The sequence below is a fragment of the Diabrotica virgifera genome, chromosome 8 (assembly GCF_917563875.1).
Source record: "Diabrotica virgifera virgifera chromosome 8, PGI_DIABVI_V3a".
In the NCBI taxonomy this organism is placed as follows: domain Eukaryota; kingdom Metazoa; phylum Arthropoda; class Insecta; order Coleoptera; family Chrysomelidae; genus Diabrotica; species Diabrotica virgifera.
The window spans coordinates 126,218,124-126,245,637 of NC_065450.1; the positions used below are offsets into that span (position 1 = coordinate 126,218,124).

At 32.1% G+C, this 27,514-nt stretch overlaps 1 protein-coding gene across 6 annotated transcripts in view; it reads right to left on the reverse strand.

Annotated features, from left to right (window-relative positions):
• Positions 1–27,514, reverse strand: part of LOC126889519 (serine/threonine-protein kinase tricornered) — a 675,111-nt gene that overhangs the window by 209,451 nt on the left and 438,146 nt on the right. The window contains exon 1 of one of the 6 annotated variants that reach the window (XR_007700064.1): positions 20,829–20,921. The exons of the other annotated variants lie outside the window; for them this stretch is intronic. The gene's annotated coding sequence lies outside the window, so the exon portion shown is untranslated. Of the gene's footprint in view, positions 1–20,828; positions 20,922–27,514 lie in introns of those variants that run through there. 6 annotated transcript variants of the gene reach the window in all.

Consider the following 27,514-nt stretch of genomic DNA (forward strand, 5'->3'; position numbering starts at 1 on the left):
ACTACAAATAAAATGGTACCTTTGGATGGTGAAATGATTGTGAAAAGCAATAGTTTTAAGTACCTAGGATCGGTATTACAGAGTAATGGAGAATTAGATGGAGATGCATGCAGTAGAATTAGGGCTGGATGGATGAAGTGGAAAGAAGCGAGTGGTGTGTTGTGTGACAGAAAAATTCCAATGAAGCTGAAGGGAAAATTCTATAAAACAGCCATAAGACCGGCTATGATGTACGGAACTGAATGTTGGGCAGTGAAAAAGAAAGAGGAACAACGAATGCATGTAGCGGAAATGAGAATGCTTAGATGGATGAGTGGAGTGACAAAGAAGGATAAAATTAGAAATGAGTATATTAGGGGAAGTCTAGGTGTGGCACCAATTGATGCCAAAATGAGAGAGCATAGGTTAAGATGGTTTGGTTATGTTCAACGTCGAGACGTTAATCACCCAATACGAAGAATAGCTGAAGTGCAGATTCCTGGAAGGAGTAGGAGAGGAAGACCAAAGAAGACCTGGGGGGAGGCGATAAGGCAGGATATGTTGGTAAAGGGGATTAACATTGATATGACCCAAGATAGAATTGTGTGGAGAAATGCAATTAGGGAAGCCGACCCCGCATAGGGATAAGGCAAAGAGAATGATGATGATGAGTCATTGTTTTCATTTAACCAGATATTTGTAGTTATCCACTCTTTCTACTTGTTTCCCTCGATATCTAGCATTCCTACTTTATGTTGCTTAGAAATATCATCAACTTGGTTTTTGTTAACGTTCATTTGTAGTCCATATTTTATACTGACTTAATGTAATCGATTTACTAATCGTTGCAGTGCTTCGAGACTCTGCAAAAATAGCGGTGTCATCTGCGAATCTTCTGTTGTTCAAGATTTTTCTGTTCTTCCTCTGATATTGCTTCCTTAAAAATAGCTTCGTTGTATAAATTGAATAACAATGGGGACAACACGCAGCCCTGTCTAACATCTCTTTTAATAACTATAGTTTCTGTCTCGAAATTTTCAATTCTAACCTTTGCTTTTTGATTCCAATATAGATTGACAATAACCCATATATCTCGACTGTCCACATTCTTTTCTTTTAAAAGTTCTACGAATTTCTGATGTCGAACTCTATGAAAAGGCTTTTGATAATAAAATAAAAATGTATACCATTTGATAATCTTTAAAGCAGACAAAGCAGACATTTTGATAATCTTTAAAGCATACATAGATATCCTGGTTCATATCTAGTCGTCTTTGCGCGAGAACGTCAAAAGCGAACAGAGCCTCTCTCGTTCCTAGTCCTCCTGTGAATCCAAACTGGGTGTCATCTATATCTTCTTTTATCTTTTGTAGTCTTCCATGTATTATTTTGAGGAATATCTTAAGTGCGTGGAATCGTTCTTATTAAGGAAATCGTTCTGTACGGGGAGCATTCTGTTGCATGTACTGACTTGGGTAGTGTTACAAACGTGGACAGCAACCAATCATGGGGTATTACTCCTGTTGTGTATACCTTGTTGAATAGATCTAAAAGTGTATGCAGTGTTTCTTCGTCAATGCATTTAATTGGCTCAGTGGGTATCTGATCTGGGCCTACTGCTTTTGAGGTCTTTGTATTTCGCATTGCCTGTTCTAATTCGCACATTATTATTTTCGGTCCTGTTTGTTCTTCTTGTATCATTCTATCATCGTCGGATACTTTCGGCTTCAGTTTCAAAATGGTATAGTCACAGCTCTAAAACCGATGAAGGAGTTGGAGCTGGAGTATTTGGAGGGAAACCAAGGCTACACATTAGTCAAAGCCTACATTGCTAACAAACATTTAAGCAGTAGAACGTGAACTGCCAATGAGAATTGCATTTCCCAACATAACCGAAGTTCAAGGATGAACCTCAGTCAATTGAACTATAGATTAACTTGTTATGAGAAATTGTCGGACTAATAACTATTTTTAAAGAAAGCGGGCCGGACACCTCAGGCGGTAAGATGTCTGATTTCCATTCAGGTAGGCCGGGGATCGAATACCAGCCCCGCGACGGCGAGAACATCTTAGACATTTTAAAAAATGTCTATAGGCCCCAGGTCTACTCAGTCTGAATAAAACGAGTACCTTGGGTAAAACCAGGGGTGGTAATAATAGGCGATTAAAGCGTAGCGCTGGCCCTGTTACCTTCCTTGTATACCGTAGGCCCTAGATATAGCAGACTACCCTGCTATAATCCCAAAGCCGCGTTAGTGGTATAAAACGGGAGACTATTATTATTAAGAAAGTCTAGAAGTGAGTACGCTCAATACAAAGAATAGTCTATTCCCATACTCCCTACTCGAGGAAGGATAAAAAACGATCAAGATCTAGTCAGAGACTTTTAGATAAGATATGATTTTGGAGGGGATTAATGTTGGTGTGGAGTAAGATGTTATTAAAAAAAACCAATTTGACTCTTTAGTTAGATGATGAAGAAATATAATGACAATCGACTCCGCAAAGAGATACAGGCAAAGCTGATGATGATGATATGTATAAGCTGATGATGTTGATATGAATTAGAGCTCCATTTTTCCGGTCTCTTTTGATTTCCCGGGAATCGGGAGTCGATAATTTGGATTTCCCGGATCGGGAAATTTAAAAATAAAAAGAGGAAATTGTTTTTTTTTAATTCTTTATTTTTTTTAATGCAATTACTCAGTATAATAACGTATTTTGACGAAATATTAAAAGTTTTTATAAAAATTCAAAAATTTAAAAGAAAGTTCAAATTTTTAAAAATAGGAAAATTATAAATTTGTGTTTATTTTGAATTTTCGTTGTTTTTATTATTGAAATATTATGTTTTAAGAAAACAATAAGTTTTTTTTCATAATTTCAGGCTGGTTCTTTTTTTTGTACACAAATTTGCTGAAGTTGACAACGCACGTTCGCTTTCTGTTGATGTAGGTTTGATGGTTTTAAGTACTGTGAATAATTTTTTTAAAGGTCTGGTCAGCTTATTTGAATTGTCGTACAGTTTAATGACCTTTTATAATTCTTCATAGACATAGTTTTAATTGAAAATAAATATTTATGTTATAATAATTCTGGATGCTTCAAAATGGTTCGTCGCATAAACAATAGAGTGTTTATGCTAACCGATATGGTACATTCTGATTTAACGCCAAAAAAGGTTTAAAATATAATTGAAAAAGAAATATTTTAAGTGGAATAATTGAAAATGAGTTTAAGCAGACAGAGATAACTGTATCAGAATCATTTATTAATTTTGAGTTATTAATATCTATGCTCAAAATTTAAAATTAAATATTAAAAAAATCCAGGTAAATCTGTAAGAATTCCCGGGAATCGGGATTTCCATTTTTTTACTGATTTCCCAGGAAATTTGTCCCGGGAATCTCCCGGGAATGGAGCTCTAATATGAACCGATACACGATTACCGTGGATAAATACATATACAGGAATATACTGTTGTAGCATTGTTTTTTTTTGTAAAGAAATTCAGAAAAAATTAAATTTATATCGACGACCATGAAATGATAGTTTTTCATCACCCTGTATTTTCATCACCAAAATTGTTTAGAATTTAATTTTGCTATTAAGCAAGTGTTTCGGGAAAAAGTGAAACGACTAATAAGTGATTCGACGAAATGCACGGGACATGAACAAACATTTCGGTGATTAGAAAGTAGACATCGTTGACGAAAACAAAGACGGCTTTAAGATCCTTTCCGGGAAGGTTTTTAATGTGTTATACAAATTGTATGAGGTTTAGATTTTAAAGTAGAAAGTAGGAAAGAACTAATTATGATATCTCTTGAAATATGACAAAATGGGAAAGTTATGTAAAAAAAATTTGGTTCAGAAGAAATGGGTATGAAAGGTTTTGAGAGAGGCGTGGTTTTGATTGAGTGGGAAAGATGAGGTAGAAGGGAGTCGGAATTTGGCGAGAGACGAGAGGGCACTGTGTTATTAACATCGGTGGAAGGCAGTCCAGTTTTTTGTTTTAAAAAGTTTAGTAATCAGTGTAGAGTGTGTGTAATCGGCCTTTGCGAGCAGAATCAAGTTGAAACCAAATTGTCGACCGGTTGAAGAGTCAATTTTACTGGCCCGAGGGAGCTTTCTTTGTTTTGTCTAGAACGAGTAGCTGATTAATATCTTTTTGCACAAGATATCGAACAAGGAAAACTGAGTAACAGAATTCGAGCAAATCCTGTATGATTTTGGAAGCAGTCGTGACGAGAGGGACTTTTTCGCAACATCCAGAGAGTACACGTTTGGAAGAATCAAGGACGGCGCAATCCAGAGAACGAGGCAGTGAAGAAACAAAAAGGTCAGTCAAATTATTTGTCGGAATGGAGAAAATTTGTTTGTATCAAACCCATATTTGTTTATTTGTTTATTGAACTTTTCTTTTACGCAGTTAGTCATTTAAAATTTAAGAAATCAATTCAAAAGAAGAAAAGTAAATTTTATTTAGTATGAGTAAATAATAAATTAATTAAATAATTTTTTTGTCAAAACAAGGAGATATCAGAGTTAGAGTTTAATTGATTAAGTAAGAGATTGTTGCAACAAAGTTTAACTTTAATATTTTTTGAATCACATGTATACGGCTTATTTGATAAAAACAATAGATTACATTTATATGATATTGAGTGTTTTCAATTTCCCTGTTTCCACCCCGGAAGAAGTAAGCAATCAGAAATATTAGAAGCCACAGATCACAGGTATTGTCTACAATACAAAATTAGCCCTGAGAATAAAATTGATTGGAAAATTGAATTTGAATTTAGTTTTTGTTTTACATATGCAGTAAATAAAATAATTGAATAATTAACTAAAATAAGAATTTGCTAATCAATCTAATTAAATATATATAATAGAGCATAACAATACATAATAATATACTCTGTATATTTATCAATCAACGTTATAATAATGTACTTTAAGGCGACACAATGGCAATGTGTCAATTATTTGTACTATACCTATACAGAGAGGTTCTAAATTATGGAATAAATTCATTTTTTCGAGAATAGGACACCATGGAGAAAAATCCCGAGACAGGTCGATTTTTATTTTTAAATGATTTTTGACATATATGCAATAATAGTGAGGTCATCCATATGGGCGTGATGACTTAATCGATGATTTTTTTTAAATGGGAATAGGGATCGTGTGGTAGCTAATTTGAAAGGTTATTCAATTCTCTATTCAGTAATATAAACATTAACACCATTTTTTATACAGGGTGGCAAAAAAAATAATTTTTTAACTAAATTAATTGCCACAAAAAGAACAATTTATGTAATTTATTTAACTCAAAATACATTTTAATGCTGCCAGAAAGGAAAAAAAATTGTTTATTTGACAAATAAATATGGCTTTTCGCTTAAATTAAATGTTCAAACTGCCAAGAGGCAGGTGGGTGGCTGTTTATTTAATTTAAGCAAAAAGCAATGTTTATTTATGAAATAAACATTTTTTTATATTTCCTGACATCAGTAAAATATATTTTGAGTAAAAAAATTACATACATTCTTCTTTTTGAGTCAATTAATTTAATTCAAAAAATATTTTTTGGCCACTCTGTAAAAATAATGGTAATGTTTATATTACTGAATAGAGAATTGAATAACCTTCCAAATGAGCTACCGCACGACCCCTATTCCAATTTAAAAAATCCATCGATTACGTCATCACGCCTAAATGAATGACGTCGCTATTATGGTATAATATGTCAAAAAATCATAATTTAAAAATAAAAATCGACCTATCTCGGGGTTTTTCTCCAAAGTGGCCTGTTCGCAAAAAAATGAATTTATTCCATAATTATGAACCTCTCTCTATAATCCATGTATTGTTTCAGGTCAAATCATTCAAGTATTTTGTTTCTGAAATAGATATGAATAAATGCAAGAGGTAAAAACTGTATAAATATTTAATATAGTAACCATATAATTTAAGTTTGATACTAAATGAACTCTTCCGTTTATATTTTTAAATAAAATCAATAAACCGTTTGCTTTCAAGGTCAAATGGGGTTTAAAAGCTGTGTACACATAAACGATGCATTTTAAGATATTTTTGTGTCAAATAATAATTTTTTCAGTTAATTAATTTAAGTATTTAGATTCAAAAAGTTAGTAGAATTTATGGTGATAAGCAGAAATTAATGCAAATACTGAAAATGAGTGCATTGCAAAATCTAATTTTTATGAAGTTTGATTCTCAGTACATCCTCAACAACTGTACTCTCAGTTGTAGGTTGTATTACCTCAATTCTATACCTGTGATGCTTCCAAAAAAAGGAAATGCTAAAAAGTGCTCTGAATATAGGAAAATCAGTCTTATAAGTTAAGTCTTAAAAAGCTTTCTTTGGATAATTCACTATAGACTTTATGCTAGAATTAAAGGAGAGATTAATAAAACATAATTTTGATTCCTTAATGATCTTGGAACAAGAGAGGCGCCGCTATTCAGCGTGAAAGTACTGGTACAAAAGTGTTGAGATGTCAATCATCCTATGTAGATGTGCTTTATAGACTTTAGAACAGATTAGACAAGGAAAATGAGACAAAATTAGACATGGAAAATGATGAAAATTCTTGGACGAGGAGGAATAGGCGACAAAGATTTAAGAAGTATACAAAATCTCTACTATCATCAGCAAGCAAATGTCAGGATTGGCCTAGATACTCTTGAATCAATTGAAATTCTCTGTAGGGTAAGACAGGGGTACCTATTATCACCATTGCTTTTGAATCTATACTCCGAGCATATTTTCAAAGAGGCACCAGCCAGGGTGGACGTTGGTATCACAGTCAACGGAATTAAGATCAGTAATCTAAGTGAGATATGTGTGTGAGATATAATACTGTGTTGCTTGCGAGTTCTGCGGAAGAACGACAATTATTAATTGACAGTGTTAATACATACTTCAATCTGAGACACAACTGTCTACATTACAATCACAATAAAAAAGCACCATATAGAAATAAACAAACCAAAACACGTTGAATGTTCGAGGAGCACTCCCAAATCATGATTTGGGAGTGATCCTCGTGCTTGTTTATTTCTAGTGCATCTTTATTGTGATTGTAGTGTAGACAGTTGTCTCTCAGATTAGCGGATCGACACAGTCGACTACCTACATAAATACTGCATAATATGGTACTTAGATAGAAAAAACTGAGAACATTACTTATCTCGGTTTAAACATAAATGATATTTGGAATATGAGCAGAGATAAAAATCCCCATTGAGAAAGCCAAAGCAGTGTTCTTCCGAATGACAAAATTACTATGTGGACGGAATATTTATAATAACCTGAAAATAAGACTCGAATAATAGTTACTGCCTTTCAGGGACGATTTACAAAATATACTTATTTAAAGTAGGTAGGTATAAGAAATGAGAGAGAATGAACATTATTAACTTTCGTTTTTAACGGTTATAGTGTTATAAGTTATAAGGTTTGTTCCAACTCGATACAAAACCGTTCTTGAATCGTTACGCGCATGCGCAATAACGAATAATGATGCGCAGTAACACATTTTTCGTTACTGCGCATACTCGTAACCGTTCAAGAACGGTTTTGTATCGAGTTGGAACAAACCTATCATCAGACTGAATTTATAATCAATTAAAATTAATTACATTACATATTGAAAAAATAAATATTATTCAGAACTTACAGTTTTCGATTTAATATTCTAAATCCTAGATCAATTTACCGATAACGACCCTAACGACATACAGTTACGTAGGAGGCTGTGCTGCGAGCTATTAAAGTTGATTGGATGAAAATTAAAAGATCTTTTACCGATCATAATTCCTCCCCAGAACATGATCCTTCCTCTATTATATTTGTGAACAGATCTGAAAACCAAACACTAAATTGTGTGACCAACATAGAGTGATAAGCCTAATTAATGATATCACCACAATCATAATACTAGGGCAGTCCGATAAGTACTTAGCCTCTCCACCCGATGGCGCCTCGCAAATGAAGTGTACTGTCATTTAATGCGTTCTCGTAGACGGCTAATGTCAAAATTTCAGCCAAATCGAAATTATAGTATGTGAAAGTCAGAGCGTGTCCGCGGATTTTAATAAACTGGAAAAAGAGCAATATCGGTCGGTGATTCGATTCTTGTTTTTGAAAGTGACTCACGCAGCGAAATCAAAGAGCGCTTGGATGCTGTGTACGGTGACACTTCTCTTTCGATGGCAACTGTCAAAAATTGGTTTAATGAGTTTCAACGTGGATGAAGGTCGGTTTTTGATTAGCCTCGCGTAGGTGCCCCGAAAATGGCTACCATGGAGAATAACGTGACAAAAATCCACGATCTTGTATTGGCAGACCGCCGACTGAAGGTGCGTGAGATAGCTGACACAGTAAGCATCTCAAAAGACCGCGTAGGCCATATCCTGCATGAAATTTTGGGCTGAGAAAGCTGTCGGCATGATGGGTGACGCGTTTGCTCACTTCAGACAATAAGTGCAACCGTGAGGCCACTTCAGAGCAGTGTTTGAAGCTATGTAAGTGTGATCCAAAATAACAGAATCTACAAGTGTGAAGAAGAAATCAACGAGTCACAATTTGATTTTAGGAACGCTTTGGGCACAAAGGAGGCAGTGTTTTGTCTGCAAGTATTAGTACAGAGGTGAAGAGATATGAACAAGGATGTCTACATGTGCTTTGTAGATTACTCGAAGGCCTTTGACAATGTCAGATATGACCAACTAATTGAAATTCTACAAAACATAGGAATTGATGACACAAGGACATCCGAATTGTGACAAGTCTCTACTGGCATCAGACAGCCAGGGTAAAATTCGGCAATGCGTCCACAGAGAGCATTGATATCAGAAAAGGTGTGCGACAAGGATGTCTTCTCTCCCCTCTCCTTTTTATATTTACTCCAAACAAATTTTTAAAAAGCACTGGATGAAGCAAACGAAGGCATAAAAATCAATGGGGAATTGACAAATAACATCCAATATGAGGACGATACAGTCGTAGTTGCCAGTAGCATCGATAAACTTCAGTATCTTATGGACGGGGTACAAAGAGCGAGTGAAGAAAAAGGACTTAAACCTCAACATAAATAAAACAAAATGGATGCTGGTCAGCAAAACTCAAAAACCTGCCAGACACTTGAAAATAAAAAACCAATTAATTGAACACGTTGACTCGTATATTATATACCTTGGAACAGTCGTCAACTCGAAATGGGATCAAACAACCGAAATACGATCTAGAATTGAAAAGGCCAGAGCAACATTTTTAACCCATTCCGACATATCTCTCCCACTAAAAATACGGCTGCTAAAATGCTATCTATTTCCAGTCTTGCTGTATGAAGCAGAGGCATGGACACTAACGGAAACATTAATGAGGAAGCTGGAGGCATTCGAAATGTGGGTGTATAGACGTATCCTCAAAATATCCTGGACGACTCACACCACCAATGTAGAGGTATTGCGCCGAATGGGAAAAGAAAAAGAAATCTCTTTCACAATTAAGAAACGGAAACTTGAATACCTCGGTCATATTATGAGACATGATAAATATCATATACTCCAACTGATAATACAGGGTAAAATAGAAAGCAAACGCGGACCCGGAAGAAGAAGACACTCATGGATTCAAAACTTACATCAATGGTTTGAACTAACATCGATCGACTTATTCAGAAACGCCGCAAACAAAATTAAAATAGCTATGATGACATCCAAAGTCCGCAACGGACAAGGCACATAAGGAAGAAGAAGAAAAGTACTGGCAATTTCCGTTCTTGCTTGTCTTCCTCGTCCTCTAAGTACACGAATTCGTTAATCATCTGATTTTACATATTTTACTTTCGTTTGAAAATTTTCCAATTTTCAATGTTCCAGTTTTGGTGTTGAAGTAATCAATCTTGTGCTGCCGACTCGGGATCTCGTAACTTTTTCCTGCTATATAGTCCTTGGAGACGGCGTCCCGGACAAGGCTTCCGGGCCATCCAAATTTTCAAAGTTCTGGTAAAAATCTATTTTGAAATTTTGAATACGTTATTCTTCTAAGAATTTACATTAAATTGAATTGGTGGGACGAAAAAAAGTGGACAATTTGTAGAGTGTAATACTAATACCACATCCAAAACGCATGCATTTTATATCCTGGTATTAAAGTTCTACGAAAACTAAAACGGGCTTTTTTTTTCGTTTCTGTATTTTAATTATCGTCTTCTGAAAAAAATGGCCCGATTTTCATTGAAAAGTCCCGGATTTCAGGTATTTTTTTCAGCCTTGTCCCGGATTCGACTGAATTGTAGTTGGTCACACTAGTTATAAATTAAATATGCTTACGTACTGTTTACTGCTGAATTTCTGTTCCCTTACCTGAAAAAAAGGAAAAAGATAAATAACAAGCAATATTAAATAAATATATATAATGTAGTATGATTTATGCCACATATACAACAACAGATACACTTCCAATTATAAGGTCTTTTTTTTCCAATTCTAAGAAAACGATACTGCTAGAGCAGCGGTTCTCAATCTTTTTGAGTCAGGTACCACCACATACTTTTTATTATTTTTGGTACCACCTAACTAAAATACCTATCTAGCTAAGTGATCTAATTACCTATAATTGTGCCAATAGTGGTGCTGATATTTTGGCTGTTTTGAGTTTTGTGTACCACCTCAAATAATGAAATGTACCACCAGTGGTACATGTACCACAGATTGAGAACCACTGTGCTAGAGCACAGTAATGGCAGCACTGATGTTAATGATTATAATATTATCCGTAGTAATAGACCAATGCATTTAGCACAAAATATGTAGAATTATTATTTTATAGTCTTCATATTGGAAATACTTATAGGCCTGGATCCCGCGTACCAAAAAAGTTGATTAAGAGGAAGCTGAAAATTTGTTAATAGCTTAACGGTGTCCATCCACTGGAACAGTGGATGTTTTAATTGTGGAACAGGTTAAAAATTTGGAACGTCAGACTACGAAAACGTCTCATGTATTTTGTCGGACAGAACTTTCAATTGATTTGTTACCCTTTCATTAAACTCTCATGCAAAAATCAGAATATCACAAACTGGGCATTTTAATAAGTCCGACACGTAGAACATGTCAAATGACAGCAATTATGACAGGTGATAAATAGCAGTTTGATTTTTGCATGAGAGTTTAATGAAAGGGTAACAAATCAATTGGGTAACAAGTTTTGTCCGACAAAATACATGATATAATGACAATACATGACAAAATACAAAATACATCCAAATTTTTAACCTGTTCTACAATTAAATTTTCCCTGTTCCAGTGTTCCCGTACATCAAAGTTTGTCCGACTAGACACTCTTAAGCTATTAACAAATTTTCAGCTTGCTATTAATTAACTTTTTTTTGGTACGCGGGATCCAGGCCTATTATTATTTGTTTTTCATATGATTTAAATTAAAGTGCCTGATAATAAAATTTTACATTTATAATTATAATTTAATTCTAAAAATATCCATTACGGTTAACATTTTATAACCTTCATGCATTTAGTAACACTTTCAAATGCTGGTAAATTTTCACTATTAAAATTTTCACGCGCCTACCTGAAGCTTAGGTAACTTGATTACATATTATGTAATGATTGAGTATATTTATACAATAATGTATTTATTAATACAGGTGCACCATCTCATTTGCCTAATTAGATTCTCCTGGTTTTATTTTTATTATAAATTTAAATGTTTTAATGATCTTTGACCAAACGTATTACTTTTAATTGATGGAATTGATCTGGCCGGTTCGTTATAAATTTTCACTAAAAAAAAAATATTTTCAGTAGATACGGATTTTCTTTTATTTAGCTTAATTTCTCGACAACTAATTAGTCTCACAATAAAACACTGAAAAACGTTTGTTTTTCTATACTTCCACAAAATTTATTACAACTATGTTATTACTACAGCTGTTTCGGCAAAGTGCCTTTCTCAAGTGATATATTTTACAATGTGTTTGCCTTTTTAAGTCTTTAACTGAAGAGGTTGAGGAGTGGGGAGCTGTTTGTCTCGAGTTGGTCATTCAGAATTATATCTGTATTTTTCAATTTATTAATTTCCATTGATTCTAAAAGTGATAGCTTAAGGCCTTTATTTTGAATATGTAGAATTTGAAACTCTTCATTGAAAGAATGATTATGATCTAGAAGGTGAAGTGCGTATGTAGAAGTGTCTGTTTTTCTATTGTTGAAAGCCCTTTTGTGTTCTGCTATCCGTTTGTCAAAAGTTCTGCCAGTTTGACCAATGTAAGTTTTCGGACAGTCACCACAAGTTAGTTTGTACACACCACTCTGTAGTTGCTTTCTCTTTCGGCTTTTATTGTTTTTAATATGTTTGCTTAAGTTGTTGTTAGTTCTGAAAGCTGGTGTTATTCCTTTCTTTTTTATGTATCTGGCTATTTTTGTTGTTATTTTGCCAGTATATGTGAGAGAGCAGAAGGTACTGGGTTTTATTGTGAGATAAAATGAACTTCCATCAAGTAACGGTCGAATCCATCAATTAACTAATTAGTCCAGGGCGCATCTGTTCAGATGGACGTTGAGAGGTGACTCATATTTTTTTGCAGAAATTGCTTGGAATTAACTCATATAATAATAATTGAGTTATCCTCCCACTCAAAAAGGTCCGGAACATTGTTTAAATAATCAAAATGTCAAAAAATTAAAGAAAAATTCGATTTTTTTCTTCGATTTTTGATTATAACTTTAAAAGTATTCACTTCCGAGAAAATTTGCACTGACATAAAAGTTGCGTAATTAAATTTCCTACAATATAGGATTGGCTAAACATTTTAAAAATTGTCACCCTTCGTTGCAAAATAGCAATAATTGCGAAAAACCATAAAAACAAGTATTTGCATTTTCCGTTTTTCAACGATTTATGCTACACTTAGGACCTTCATATTTTACCCAGAAAAACTTTATGATATAGTAAAACAATACTGTAAATTTCATTAAGATCGGTTTAATAGATTTTGCAAAATAAATTTTGCAATCCAGCTTTCGCAAAAAAATTCATTTTTGCAAAATGTTGCAGGACTGAAAATAAACCAGATGGCAAGTTGATTTTTTTTCCATATAGAAGAATACTGTACCTTTCATTTGCAATTTGCAAAATTAAAATCGGTTAACTACCACGGCGTCAGGATTTTTTTAAATAAACATTAATTTTTGGTGCTACGCGCAGGACAGCGGTGTTCGATTCACACAAGTTGATTTCCACCAAAATTTCTTCCAACCTATATCTAATATATTATTTTTTTTCTATATATTTTGTTGTATTTTAATATTTTAATTCCACAAAAATCAAACTAATTTGATTATTGTTTGTGAAATATTGTTTAAACAATTGCATGTTTAAAAATAATAAACTTTTACTTTCTAAGTTAAAATATATGAACAAAGAAAGATTTTGCTAAAAAAAGTGTATTTTGAAAAGACAGAGTATGTTTTTATTTTGCAATAAACCAATTTATTTATTTATATCGAAATTTACTAAAAATTAAAATTTATCAATCATTATCAAAGGTCATTGGAATGCCCAATCAGAGCAAACGTATCCGCTGTCCTGCGCGTAGCACCACAAATTAATGTTTATTTAAAAAATTCCTGACGCCGTGGTAGTTAACCGATTTTAATTTTGCAAATTGCAAAATTTATTTTGCAAAATCTGTTAAACCGACCTTAATAAAATTGACAGCATTGTTTTACTATATCATAAAGTTTTTCTGGCTGAAATATGAAGGTCCCAAGTGTAGCATAAATGGTTGAAAAACGTAAAATGCAAATACTTCTTTTTTTATAGTTTTTTCGCAATTATTGCTATTTTGCAACAAGAATGACAATTTTTTAAATTTCTAACTAATCCTGTATTGTAAAAAATTTAATTACGCAACTTTTATGTCGGTGCAAATTTTCTCGGAAATGAATACTTTTAAAGTTATAATCAAAAAACGAAGAGAAAATCGAATTTTTCCTTCAATTTTTAACATTTTGATTATTTAAACAATGTTCCGGGCCTTTTTGAGTGGGAGGATAACTCAAATATTATTATTATATGAGTTACTTTCAAGCAATTTCTGCAAAAAAATATGAGTCACCTCTCAACATCCAAATGTACTAATATTTTTACAGATGCGCCCTGGTCTAAATGGCCATTAGCATGGTACAGTTGGTTTTGCAATCAGATGGTAGGTACCTAGTGTAGTGTGTAGTAATGTTGATTATAGTTACTTTCGAGTATTCGTTACAAATCGTTACTTCTGTATAAAGTAATCATTTACAGTATTCGTTACTTTGATTACTATGATTACTTTTGTTACTTTTATATTTGAGTACCGGTAATCATATCGAGAATCGTATTTCTCAGTAGGTAGGTATTTTGTATAGGAGTATAGGTATTCCGATATAACAACGACCTTCACCGATCAGTTTAAGGGATAAAAATGATGTGATTACTATGATTACTTTTGTCACTTTTGTATTTAGTACCGGTAATGATATCGAGAATAGTATTTCTCAGTAGGTAGGTATTTTTTATAGGTATTCCGATATAACAAGGACCTTCATCTATCTGTCTAAGGGACAAAAATGATTTAATTACTATGATTACTTTTGTTACTTTTGTATTTGAGTACCGGTAATCATATCGAGAATCGTATTTCTCAGTAGGTAGGTACTTTGTATAGGTATAGATATAGATCTAGATAAAAATATAGGGTTCTCGCATTCGATCTTTGTTAAGAGATACATTACATATTTTACGTATACCATTATACCTCCTTTTTCCCTTTTTCCCTGTTTCACCTTCTATCTTCTCCTCACCCTCACACCTTTAAAACGCTTTATACCGATAACGATATTCGATAACACTCGTAAAATACCGGTCCCGTCCGTTACTCGCTGGGATACGATTGGTAGAAAGTAATCAAGTATACTGGTTGTACATACAATAGTCGTTACTCGCTCTGATACAATTGGTACGAAATAACGAAGTAATCAGAGTAATCAAAGTAGATACAATAGTCGTTACTCGCTCTGATACGATTAGTACGAAGTAATCAGAGTAATCAATGTAGATACAATAGTCATTACTCGCTCTGATACGATTGGTACGAAGTAATCAGAGTAATCAAAGTAACGATTTGCCTGTCTGTATAGTAATCGTTACTTTCGGTATTCGTAAGTAACGAGTACCTTGTAACGAATAGATACTTTTTCAACATCTCCAGTAGTGTGCAGTGTGTGTGTGGAGTAAATGTAAAGAGATGCTAATTGTATCCGAACGTTTGCGGTCCGTACGGTAAGTACCGATTCCACAAGGATAGAAACTATTTCACTTATTAATTTTTAATAAATGAGAAACTTATCCTGTTGAGGTACATTTGCCCCTTCTTCTATCAGACGTTCTCGGAAACGAGGCGGCGTATATTATCTTACCCATATGTGGGGTAATTATTCGTTGAAGTATGTCCCATACATGCTCGATGGGATTCAGGTTGGAGGATTATGCTGTCCAAGGCAACACATCAATACCTTCGTTGGTAAGCCAGTCTGTCACTGGGCATGCGACGTGCGACATGTAGACAAGCATTATCATACATTAGGTGGAAGTTTTGACCAACCGCATCAGCAAACGGATGAACGATAGGTTGTAGAATGGTGTCCAGGTACTGCTGAGCTATAAGGAAGCGGTTTGGAAAAATGAGATCCGTTCTGCCATCGACTATTATGTCACTCCATAGCATTACTGTAGGTATTATACTACCTCTGTATGTGTAAACGTGCTGGATATGTTTGAAGCGTTCTATATTTCCAGAAAGTCTCCATATTCTTACTTGACGAGAATCTGGCTGAAATCCAAATCTAGATTCGTCGGAGAATAAAACTGTAGCTAAATAATTTACATCCCAGTTTTGATATTCTTGACACCACTCTAATATTGCAGCGCGATTGCCTTTGGAGGTAAGTAGACATCTCAATGGCCTTCGAATGTGGAGATTGTCTTCATGGAGACGATTTCGTACAGTACCATGGCCTATGGTGATCTGATGTGCCCGCTGAAGTCGCTAACCAATTCAGGTGCTGTAATTGTTGATTGTCTTCTAGCGGTTAACATTAAAAAGTTGTAGCACGCCCACGTCCTAGATGACGTTCGGCTCGACTTCCAGTGTCCCAAAAATGCCGCCACAATTGATTTGTAACACTTTGGAAGACTCTCATGTGTTTAACTACATTAGTTTGCCGCATGCCACATTAAAGAAGGGCTATTTATCTCATCCAAGTTAAATGACGTCATTTCAAGATAAAAAATAATATTTCCAGTGCACTAAGTCACTAAGTAAACAAGAACTTTCTAGCATGAATAAACTATCAGAACTCGAAACTATCAGAATATTCAGTATAATAGGGGAGTGCATATAGATTTTCACTTCGGAAAAAATCAAACAAGATAGAACTTTTTGTAATTTCATTAAGAAATGTTTAATAAACAACATATCAAAAAGTTCTACTCGAGAAGTGGGTGCTTCATTTTTTATTAAACAAATGAACTACGAAATTAGATGTTTTTTTTAAATAACTCCGAAAATATAAATTTTAGAAAAAAACTGACTTGACCATTGACAAATTCAGAAAATTTTACAAAAAAACCTTATATGAAGAATTTTCTAAAATTAAATCTGTATCTTCTATATTTTTTTATTTATAACGCTAAAGTCACCCTTCTCACAAACATTGGCGCACTGTAAACTAACGCACGGCGCAGTGCACGGTTGAGTTATTTTAATGTAATTCTCTAACTAATGGATCAAATAAAATTTTACAAATTGAACATGAAAAAAGAATAATTAAGCTATCTTATGGTTATAATAGAAAGAAATAAAATGTATGGGCATAAGTATGGTGTGGGCGGAAAGTGAGCCTTACATGAATTTTGTTTAAAAATGTTTAAAAATGTGTAACTAATACAATTTTTCTTAGAAATCTCTCAATTTTGCACAACTTATCTTTCAAGCATCTTGCTAAATGATGTTTTATTCAAAAAAAATCTCAAAAATTTAATTCAAATGATCCGTCTCAAAAAATGTAATTTTGGAAATCTTCGTAGTTTTATAGAATTACCACCACTTTAAGACGATATCACTCAAGTTCTAACAGATCTATTACAGTTTTATAAGTGCTTTTATAAGCTTAGGATTTAATATTTAAAACGCACTAAAATATTTTACTTTAGAAATGAAATACACTATTTCTTTTTAAGGAAACTAAGAAAGATAACAAAAATGTAATACAAAATCCGAAAATTACCAGCTAAACAAATGTTTATACAAAGTGATCAAAACTTTTTTCTGTCAAATTTACCTAAAATACATTTAATAATAAGCTTCAACAGTAATAAATGTTCAGCAAAAAAAATTTTTTTAGGTCTTATACGTCTGCGTAACTTGGAACCTATTGATAACTTTTTTATTATCAGTTTTACGAAAAAAAGTTATTCTTTATAAAATACTCTGCATCGTATATAATCTAAGATGCAATCATCAAATGTCAAATTTAATTAATTTTATACGAGGTATGTCAAAAAATATGAATTTCACTCAAGAGTAAAGTTCCTTTACATTTCACAATATTGAAAATTGTTATTAAGAAAAGTTGTTTGGAATTAAAAAAATTGTTTTAGTGTTTAATTACATTCTTTTAATTAAAATATTGTGAATAATAAAAGCACTTAACTCTTAAGAAAAATTCATATTTTTTACATACCTCGTATAAAATTAAAAAAAGTTTGACATCTGATGATTGTATCTTAGATTTTAGACCAGGGAGAGTATTTTATGAAGAATAACTATTTTTCGTAAAAGTGATAATAAAATAGTTATAGGTCTGGATCCAGCGTATGAAAAAAAGTTGATTAATAGCAAGCTGAAAATTTGTTAATAGCTTAAGGGTGTCTAGTCGGATAAACTTTGATATATGGGAACACTGGAACAGGGGCAGTTTTAATTGTGGAACAGGTTAAAAATTTGGAACGGTCAGACCACGAAAACGGCACATTTATTTTGTCCGACAGAACAGACTTAAACTCTCCGAACAGAGATTAAACTCTCATGCAAAAATCAGACTGCTATTTATCACCTGTCATAATTCCTGTCATTCGACATATTCTACATGTTCCACTCATTAAAACGACCGTTTGGTGATAAATAGCAGTCTGATTTTTGCATGAGAGTTTAATCTCTGTTCGGAGAGTTTAAGTCTGCTCTGTCGGACAAAATACATGTGTCGTTTTCGTGGTCTGACCGTTCCAAATTTTTAACCTGTTCCACAATTAAAACTTCCCCTGTTCCAGTGTTCCCATATATCAAAGTTTGTCGGACTAGACACCCTTAAGCTATTAACAAATTTTCAGCTTGCTATTAATCAACTTTTTTTTCATACGCGGGCTCCAGACCTATTATCATAATTGTAATAAAATGATGAGTATCCGTAATTTGAGAAAAAATTGAATTTTTTTTTTCGATTAGAATGATGTAATTGTATATTTCGACATAGTTTCTAATTTCAAACAGGTTTTCATAATAGCATTTTTTGATATTCTGGAATATAAAGGTACTTTACTCTTTAACGAAATTCATATTTTTGACATAACTCGTATAAAATTAATAAAACTTGATATCTGATGGTTGAGTTTTAGATTTTTGACTATCCAGAGCATTTTATTAAGAATAACTTTTTTCTGTAAAATTGATAATAAAAAAGTTTTCCATGTGGTTCCTAGCTACGCAGACACACTGTATAAGAGCATCTGTACAAGAATTATCAAATTGCAATGCCATATTCGGATTCAGCATAATCAAAAACAAAATAGAAACATATTTGATCAAAGTAAAATGATGAATTTAACGGTATTTTTAAAATTATTTATACTATTGTTTAAACAATTAGCGGCCAAATCTGCGAGTAGAACTTTTTACTTTAACATGTTCTATAAACTAACAAAAAAAGTTTTAGAAAAATATAAGCTTGTTTGAATTTTTCCGAAACAATGCATGTTTTCGTTCTAATTGCACTCCCCTATAAAACATATATTTGTACTTAGTTTTTTCCTCTCCTGTAAAAAGTCTTTGTCAAATATTCGTTATCGCTTTTGCCGTTATGTTTTAATCACAAAAATCTACAGCATGAGGAACTGTACAAATTCAACTGAAATTAAACGAACACGTGAGATTATTTTTATTAATTTTGTTATGTTATAACAATATCCCTAGACCTTTCCGAAGTGTGTATTTACAAACAATTCATGCATTTCTAAATCAAGTATAATACTTGTATAAAAAAAGTATGAACACAGTCCAGATTATGACTTCAGCAATCAATGAACAGTTGTTGATGAAAATGTACAAAGGAAACTGGTACAAAATGAAAACGTAAATCTTTCATTGTAAAGTAAATTAGTTAACAGCAACAAATCAAACGTATTTTCGATATTAAATTAGATTACCCCTTTTATCTGATTGCAAATTATTTGTGTTGAGTAATCGTAAGTCACACATCTTTAATAGGTCACCTTGACATATAGAAATAAGCATATACATTAGAGATTGGCTCATAAATTCCGTGTGACCAGTTTCCTATTTTAAGTCTTTTATACACAAAACAATTACTTTCCTACCTGCTAGGCTAATTTTAGCACGATAGAGCTATAAATATATCAAAAGCAAACGTACAAAATGAAGTAAGTTTTGAGAAAACGTTTTTCCGGTAATTTCTACACGTGGTTTTCTGATTTTAAGACTACGAAATTGATAAACAAATTATATGATTGATCAAAACTATTTATTAAATAGGTGAAACAGTCTCAAAAATTTCGAGAGTGGATTAATTTGGAAGATTGCCCAGTGGAGAAATTACTAATATTTTAACTAAAACTTTAAAATCTTAAAACAGTGGGAAATATTATTTATATTCGAGCATACAATTAAAAGAAATTTCAACTATAAAAAAATGGATTGCAATAAAGTTGTGGATAAAAATTATTCTTCAGAATCTTGTAAAATGGAATTTTAGGTTTAATTTGATGATTGTTAAACTTAAAAATATTAATTTTTCGAGCCTTGAAAATGACCATTTACACGTTTTTATAGACTTTGGTAACTCGAAAACGAAGCATTTTAGAGAAAAGTTACTAATATGTAAAACATGTAAAATATGTAAAAAGTTTCAAGATATTTAAAAAAATGTGACTTATCCCCTTTTTGAAATGACGGGTACAATTAGGAAAACCGATTCCGTATAGGGATAAAGGCAAAGAATGATGATTACTTAAAAAAATTTAAAGGAAGACCAACATGGACCTTTAGAAAATAAACTAAAAGCACAAACCAAAATATTCTCTCTTATTACCTAACCAACATGTTGAATAGGAAGAAGACAAAAAGATAAATGAAATATAAATATGATGGAATAAAACAAACAATAATCGAAAACTTCGATACATGGACATGGAAGATTGCAAAACAATATTGATCAATCATAGTTGAATTTACGTAGTGAAAAAAACTAGAAATAAAGGGGATATTTATGTCCAAAAGTGATCGTGGATTAAATAGGGAGATTAAAATTACGGTAACGAATCCCATAAATTAATAAAATTATAGGAGTATATAATTATTAGAGAGACTTACAATAACATCCTTATTTATTACTTACAAATTGAGAAACCTTGAAACCTAGTACTAATTTTTACAGGATATTCGAAATAAAAAGAAATATACCTGACATGTTTTCTTTTCGTCTTATAGCCTTTAACACTGAGGTAAACATAGATCACAAAGTACATAATATCTAACTAGTACAAAAAAGACACTATTATTATTCGTCCTTAAACATATTTCGCGAGTCACCTGAACCTTAGTAACAAAAACAGTTATTATATAATGCTTTCCACTGGCCTCAATCAATTTAATCAGAACCAAACAGGAAAAAATCCTAAAAATAACTTCCGCCTGACGTAACCTTAATACTGACATAATTTGTTTCAGCTGAATAATCTAACGAAAACAAACATGGCATGAAACTTCCCTGTAACGGGGTAATTTGCTCATCAACACATTTATAGCCCAACTTTAAGGCTGAGTGGAAAAAACAAGGATGTATAAAAAAGATTTTTCTTTGATAAAGATTAAAATAGATGATTATGTATCTGTATTAAAGAACATAATTTTATAACATCGAGATTTAATACAATATTTATGGTATTGGTACCTACTGTTACTTTACCGAAAGTTCAGTCTTTAAACTGCTGAATTAGTTTTGATCTCAGATTTTTTAGAAATCGTTATCTAATTTTTTTTCTTCTTCTTCCTGCTTCCTTAATAGGCTCGCGCCTGTTCCATCTTTGGATGCCTCCTAATCAAAAATCCAGGTTGTCACTCCATCTTTTCCTTGGTCTTCCTATACTCCTTTTTAAGACCTCTGGATTAAAAAGCAGGTATGTATTATTACCTTTTAATAATGCATTATTAAAGTTAATGAACAAATACCCATTTTAAAAATCGCAAGAAAAATCCAGGTTCGGATTAACAAAAAACATAAAGCAATTGTGATTTGAAACAACACCCTGTACATTGAAATTTTCAAAATCCGTGTCCACATTTTGAAAACAGCACAAAAAAAGTTTAATGGCTCGTTTAAATTTTTTGCGCTGACAATTTAATGACATTACTTTTGAACTTATATCGAAAGTTTCTGTAAGAAATTTATCCAATGACTATTCTTGAAAGTGGTATTCGCTGTGTGCAAGTACTTGGAGGGGATACGAGAAACGATCGTGCGCGTATAGCGGACAAATCTTACAACTTTCTTAATATATATTACTTAAATAATTCATATTGTTAATTGAAAGTTGAAAGTGTCAAATTGACGTATATTTCATACCTACTGTCAATAATGATATGATATGCAATTATTAAAGTGAATTTAATTAATGGCATTTTGCTTGTAGTACAATGTTTACCTTTTAATACCATAACCTCAATCTTACTTTTTCTTCTTATTCTTTTTTGGGCTATGGCCTTTGACAATTATCTAGTAACCAGGACTAATATAATTGGCCAATATAATTAAAAGTGTTAAAAATGTTGCCGAGCTATGAAACCAGATGTCGCTTTTCCGAACTTGAACGGTCCCAATATCAGAAAGGAAATAACGATAATTCCATCTCACAATACCAGTGGTTAATGCACAAGACACAAGACCCAAAAATATGTGAAAAGACGGAACATAAGTTAAAAAGAATTCGTCATAAGAGGACAAATTTGAAAAAAAAATAGTTTTAGAAATTTTTTACAAAACTCTAATGTACTTTTGTATAAAAGTAATGGCGAAACATAATTTGGAAATCAATAAAATTATTTTCAATAAGAATTTATACTTTTATTAAACATAATATCATCTAGCAACCCTTTTCAATAATTCAGAACAGGTAAATATGTAACCTTTATGTTTACGTTAAAAATTCTAACAGCCTTAATCAACTACGTCGTTAGAACATTACTAAGAGGATTAACATTTTACAAATTACCCCGGTATTAATGAAAATATTCATTTGGCAAAAAGCAAAAGGGCGAACCTTGACCTTCGGCGGCGCACGACCGCGACCGATGACGAATGGCCCGTAATGGTGCAATCTATGAATTAACACAGCTGACTATTATCCGCACTGCGCATAAGATCACCGGTTTCTCATTTCTCCTTCCAGATGTAATACCTACGTTTCGTCAAAATGATCCATATATTCAGAGACAGAATTAGCATATTTGTTCAAGGGTTTATCTTTAAGGATTGTCGATATAAGTTAATCTTACACAGTTTTTTCTGGCACTTCAGGGTTTAAGAAATTAATATCTCTTTTGGAAACACATAATAATATAAAATAAAATCTACATTTCACGATTCGGCTTTCAGATTAGAATCCGCTTTCAAAGTGTAACGTGTATTTTTTTACGTATTTTTTATGTATATGATGACTGATGATGATGATTGAAATAGAATAGATACAAGTTTGTTGTGAAGTAACAGTCAATGGTTTTGGTCTAGAAATTTAGAAAAACTCTTGAACTTTTTGTCTAGCTTTCGAATTTAATTAATTCTTCTTCAAAACATCTAAAAAAACTTACTATATTAGTAAGTAGATTTACTTATATAAAATGAATGATTTCGCAACTTACTCGTGGCAAGATTGGGTTTTAAGCTATGACTTCTACATGACATATAGTACAATCATTCAAGCTTAAAATAGATCCAAACCTCGCAATTCTAATTGCCTTCATCGATCTTCTTGAAAATTTGGAATTCAGTTCATTTTACCATCCTCTTCAAACCTGACTTGGTCGAAAAGTATGCTTTTTATTTTTAAGGGGTGAAAACTACCCCTTACTCCAATACATTGAAAACTAATGAATTAAAGCGGTAATAGGCTATAATTATATTCAAATATGTTAAATGTTGATTGTTTTGAATCGTGACTTTAATATTTTGATATTTTACAGCTCACAACCCTTAAAAACAACCCCTCATACAAAGATTATTAAAAAAATATGGTCAAGAAACATGAATTTTTTTTATTTTGGATCGTAATAGGAAAATTTCTTTCCTTTGAGTACAAGAAATCTGACACTTAATTTTTTGAATAATGCAACCACCAAAAACCACCCCTTAGAATGAAACTTGGGAAAAAATTGAAAATTAATAAATAGAAGCAGTTATAGACATCAATATGTTTAAACATGTTAAATTTTTGTTGTTTTTTACAATGTAACTAACTAATAGTTCGATAATTTATATATGTAATTACCCTTAAAAACTACCCATCATACAGTTATTAAAAAAATTTCTGAGATTATGAAATCATTTTATTTTTGATCTTAAATAGAAAAAATATATATTATTTAAATATAAAAAACCCGATGCATACAAGTTTTTAATTTGATTCAACCCCTAAAAACTACCCGTTATCATAAAAACTAGGGAAAAAATCTTTTTGAAAGCTTGAAGTAATGGAATTCGTTAAGAAAATGAAAATTAATTGTTGCTTATTAGTCTAGGCGCCAGAGGGGTCACCGTGTCCTTTTCAATTCTGATGGACAAACTCAACGGTTTCTTATGGATTTTTGGCTGATAATTACGAATTTCGAGGGTGGATTTCGATCCGAGTGGTCAAAAAATTGTTATAAACAATTTAATTGTTTATAAGGCTCTGGCTCATAAACTAAAAGAGATAAAAAAAAATGTTTCAAATAAAATTTGTTCGTTAATAAAAAACGAAGAAAAAAACGTTCACTAAACTTAAATCCAACAATTAGAACTCAAGATATTGTAAAATTAGTGCACAATGCAAATTGCAAAATAAGTATTTTTCGAAGCTTTATTGATCGTAACTCGGCTTCTGCACATGCAAATGAGCCTTAGAATGTCTCATTTCAAAGCTTCATTAATTGCATTCCAAACAAAGTTTGTTAAATTACTTTATCTTCATTTGTTTTAAAGTTATACCCTTTTGAAGTTATAATTTTCTTAAAAAAATTGTACATTAATTTGTTTATAAGGGTTTCAGGTAAATTTTAGCTATAAACATTTATACTTTAATTAACAATAATGATAGAAGAACTCAAAAGCAATAATTTCAGCTTAAGAAAATGCCCGTAAGTTTATTTTTGGTCAAGATATCGATATTTTAATGGCGCGCTATGACGCGCAATCGGCTCACAGTCAAGTATTTTTCGACGTTTTATCGATCGTAACTCGGCTTCTACGCATACAAATGAGCCAATATGTGATGTCCATGTCCATATAAAAAAGGATCGAGCATTTATGTTGTGGCGGCATACACACAATTGACGTGCCTTGATGATGCTGCAAAAGACGTGAATCCACTTTATATGGATACTATCCACTATCCACTGGATATCTATATGATATAGATTATATCTATATCATATAGATAATTAGACTCTGAAGCACCAGAAAGTTTTAGTTTTACTGCCTACAAGAACAGACTTAGTACCACCATGCAACTGTAAAAATTGCTCTAAGAACTTATGCAGATGTAAAAAGCTGAGATTCCCTGTATATCTCGTTTCAGATGCATAAAACAAAAAGTTTGTAAAAATAGTATGTATTAATAAATAATATCAACTTACTTTTAAGTTCTATTTCTGAAATATTAGTTTTTAATGTTTTTTTTCTCATTTAGTACAAAAATAGAAGACAGTAAATAGAATGAAAGGTGATACGAGGTACAGTGTGATGATTTAATTATAAGAATTATATGATAAAATTTTATTAGGATCTGCAAAAATGAAAAATGAAGATAAAGTATATATACATAGAAATTATAATTTGCATCAAGAAGTTAGCGCGTGAACCTTTACGCGGTGAGCCGATCTGGCGCCTCAGAGCGCACTATTAAAATATCGATATCTTGGCAAAAAATAAACTACAAACATTTTCGTAAGCTCAAAATGTTTCTTTTGAGTTATTCTATCAATATTGTTAATTAAAGTATAAATGTTTATAGCATAAATTTGCTTGAAACCCTTATAAACAAATTAATGTACAATGTTTTAAAGAAAATTATTACTTCAAATGGGTATAACTTTAAAACAAATGAAGATCAAGTAATCTAACAAACTCTGTTTGGAAGCCTATTAATGAGGCTTTAAAATGAGACCTTCTAAGGCTCATTTGCATGCGTAGAAGCCAAGTTACTATCGATAAAGCTTCGAAAAATACTTATTTTGCAATTTGCAATTTGCATTGTGCTCTAATTTTTACAATATCTTGAGTTCTAATTGTTTGATTTATGTTTGGTAAACGTTATTTTCTTCGGTTTTTATTAACGAACAAATTTTATTTGAAACATTCTTTTTTATCTCTTTTAGTTTATGAGCCAGAGCCTTATAAACAATTTATAAACAATTAAATTGTTTATAACAATTTTTTGACCACTCGGATCGAAATCCACCCTCGAAATTCGTAATCAGCAGCCAAAAATCCATAAGAAACCGTTGAGTTTGTCCATCAGAATTGAAAAGGACACGGTGACCTCTATTTGGCGCCTAGACTCCTAGACTATAATATGATATAATGATATATTTATAAAATTTATAATATAATAGTCTCCCGTTTTATACTGCTTTGTGGCTTTGGGATTATAGCAGGGTAGTCTGCTATATCTAGGGCCTACGGTATACAAGGAAGGTAACAGGGCCAGTGCTATGCTTCAACCGCCTATTATTACCCCTGGTTTTACCCAAGGTACTCATTTTATTCAGGCTGAGTCGGCCTGGGGCCTATAGACATTTTTAAAATGTCTAGTTGTTCTTGCCGGCGCGGCGCTAGAATTTGAACCCCGGCCTACCAGCTCTCGAGTCAAGCACACTACCGCCTGAGCTACGCCGGCCCTTATACGTTTATAAAATGTATATCTCATAAAAATATACCTTTGAGGGAAATTAAACTTTTTAAACTTTACATTTTGATGATAATGAAAAATATTTATTTTACAACATTAAATTAAGTATAAAATTAATATGATTTTTAAAGTATATATCAATAATTTAACTTCAACTTCCAAATTCGTCTATTTCTTCTGCATCAACTTCCTTTTCTTCTTGGACGACCGGAGGACAATTTTGGCAGCTATCACCAGATTAAAAACCGCAAGATTGATTGCAATATAATCCAAGTTTGCGACACCCACAAGTTGAGCCACATCCTTTCTTGCAATTGCAAAATATCATAAGTAGTTCTTCCGGTGCAGGAATATTCGTCAAACAATAGTTTGTAAGATATTTTGAAAAAATAACGTATTTTTTGAAAAATCAAAAAAAAAGAAATTTACTTAAAAAAAGTTTTTTTCAAAATGTATTTGTTCTAAATAATTCAAACTTCTGAAACGTATTGTCGGAACATAAATAAAGTTAATTTTACATGGACTACGATTAATAATAATTTTGACGCACATGGCATACATTTTACCGTCATTTTCTCTTTTATAAATTCGAGGCATTGACTAATTTTCGTCATAACTTGAATAATTTTTATGCTATTATAGAGGTTTTTATCAAAGCTTATTTTGAAGGCCTAAAAAAGTACTTTAAAAATGTTTATTAAAATTTTCTATGAAAAATTAATAATTTTTTCCGTTATTTGAGCTCAAATCTTTGCATAAATTTACGAAAAACAAAAAATTCGTTTTCAATGACTCATAAGTTGCTTAATATTATCTAAAATATTTAATTAAAACTGACTAGTTTCTTTGTTTTTTTTATAAGCTTCAATTTTAATAAGAATAATTTTTTCCTGAAATGCCCAATTTTCGAGCTATTCGCGAAAAACTATTAAAAACGTTGTTTTTGTGGAATCTTCAATCGCGAATAACTCAGAAATTATTGAGTTA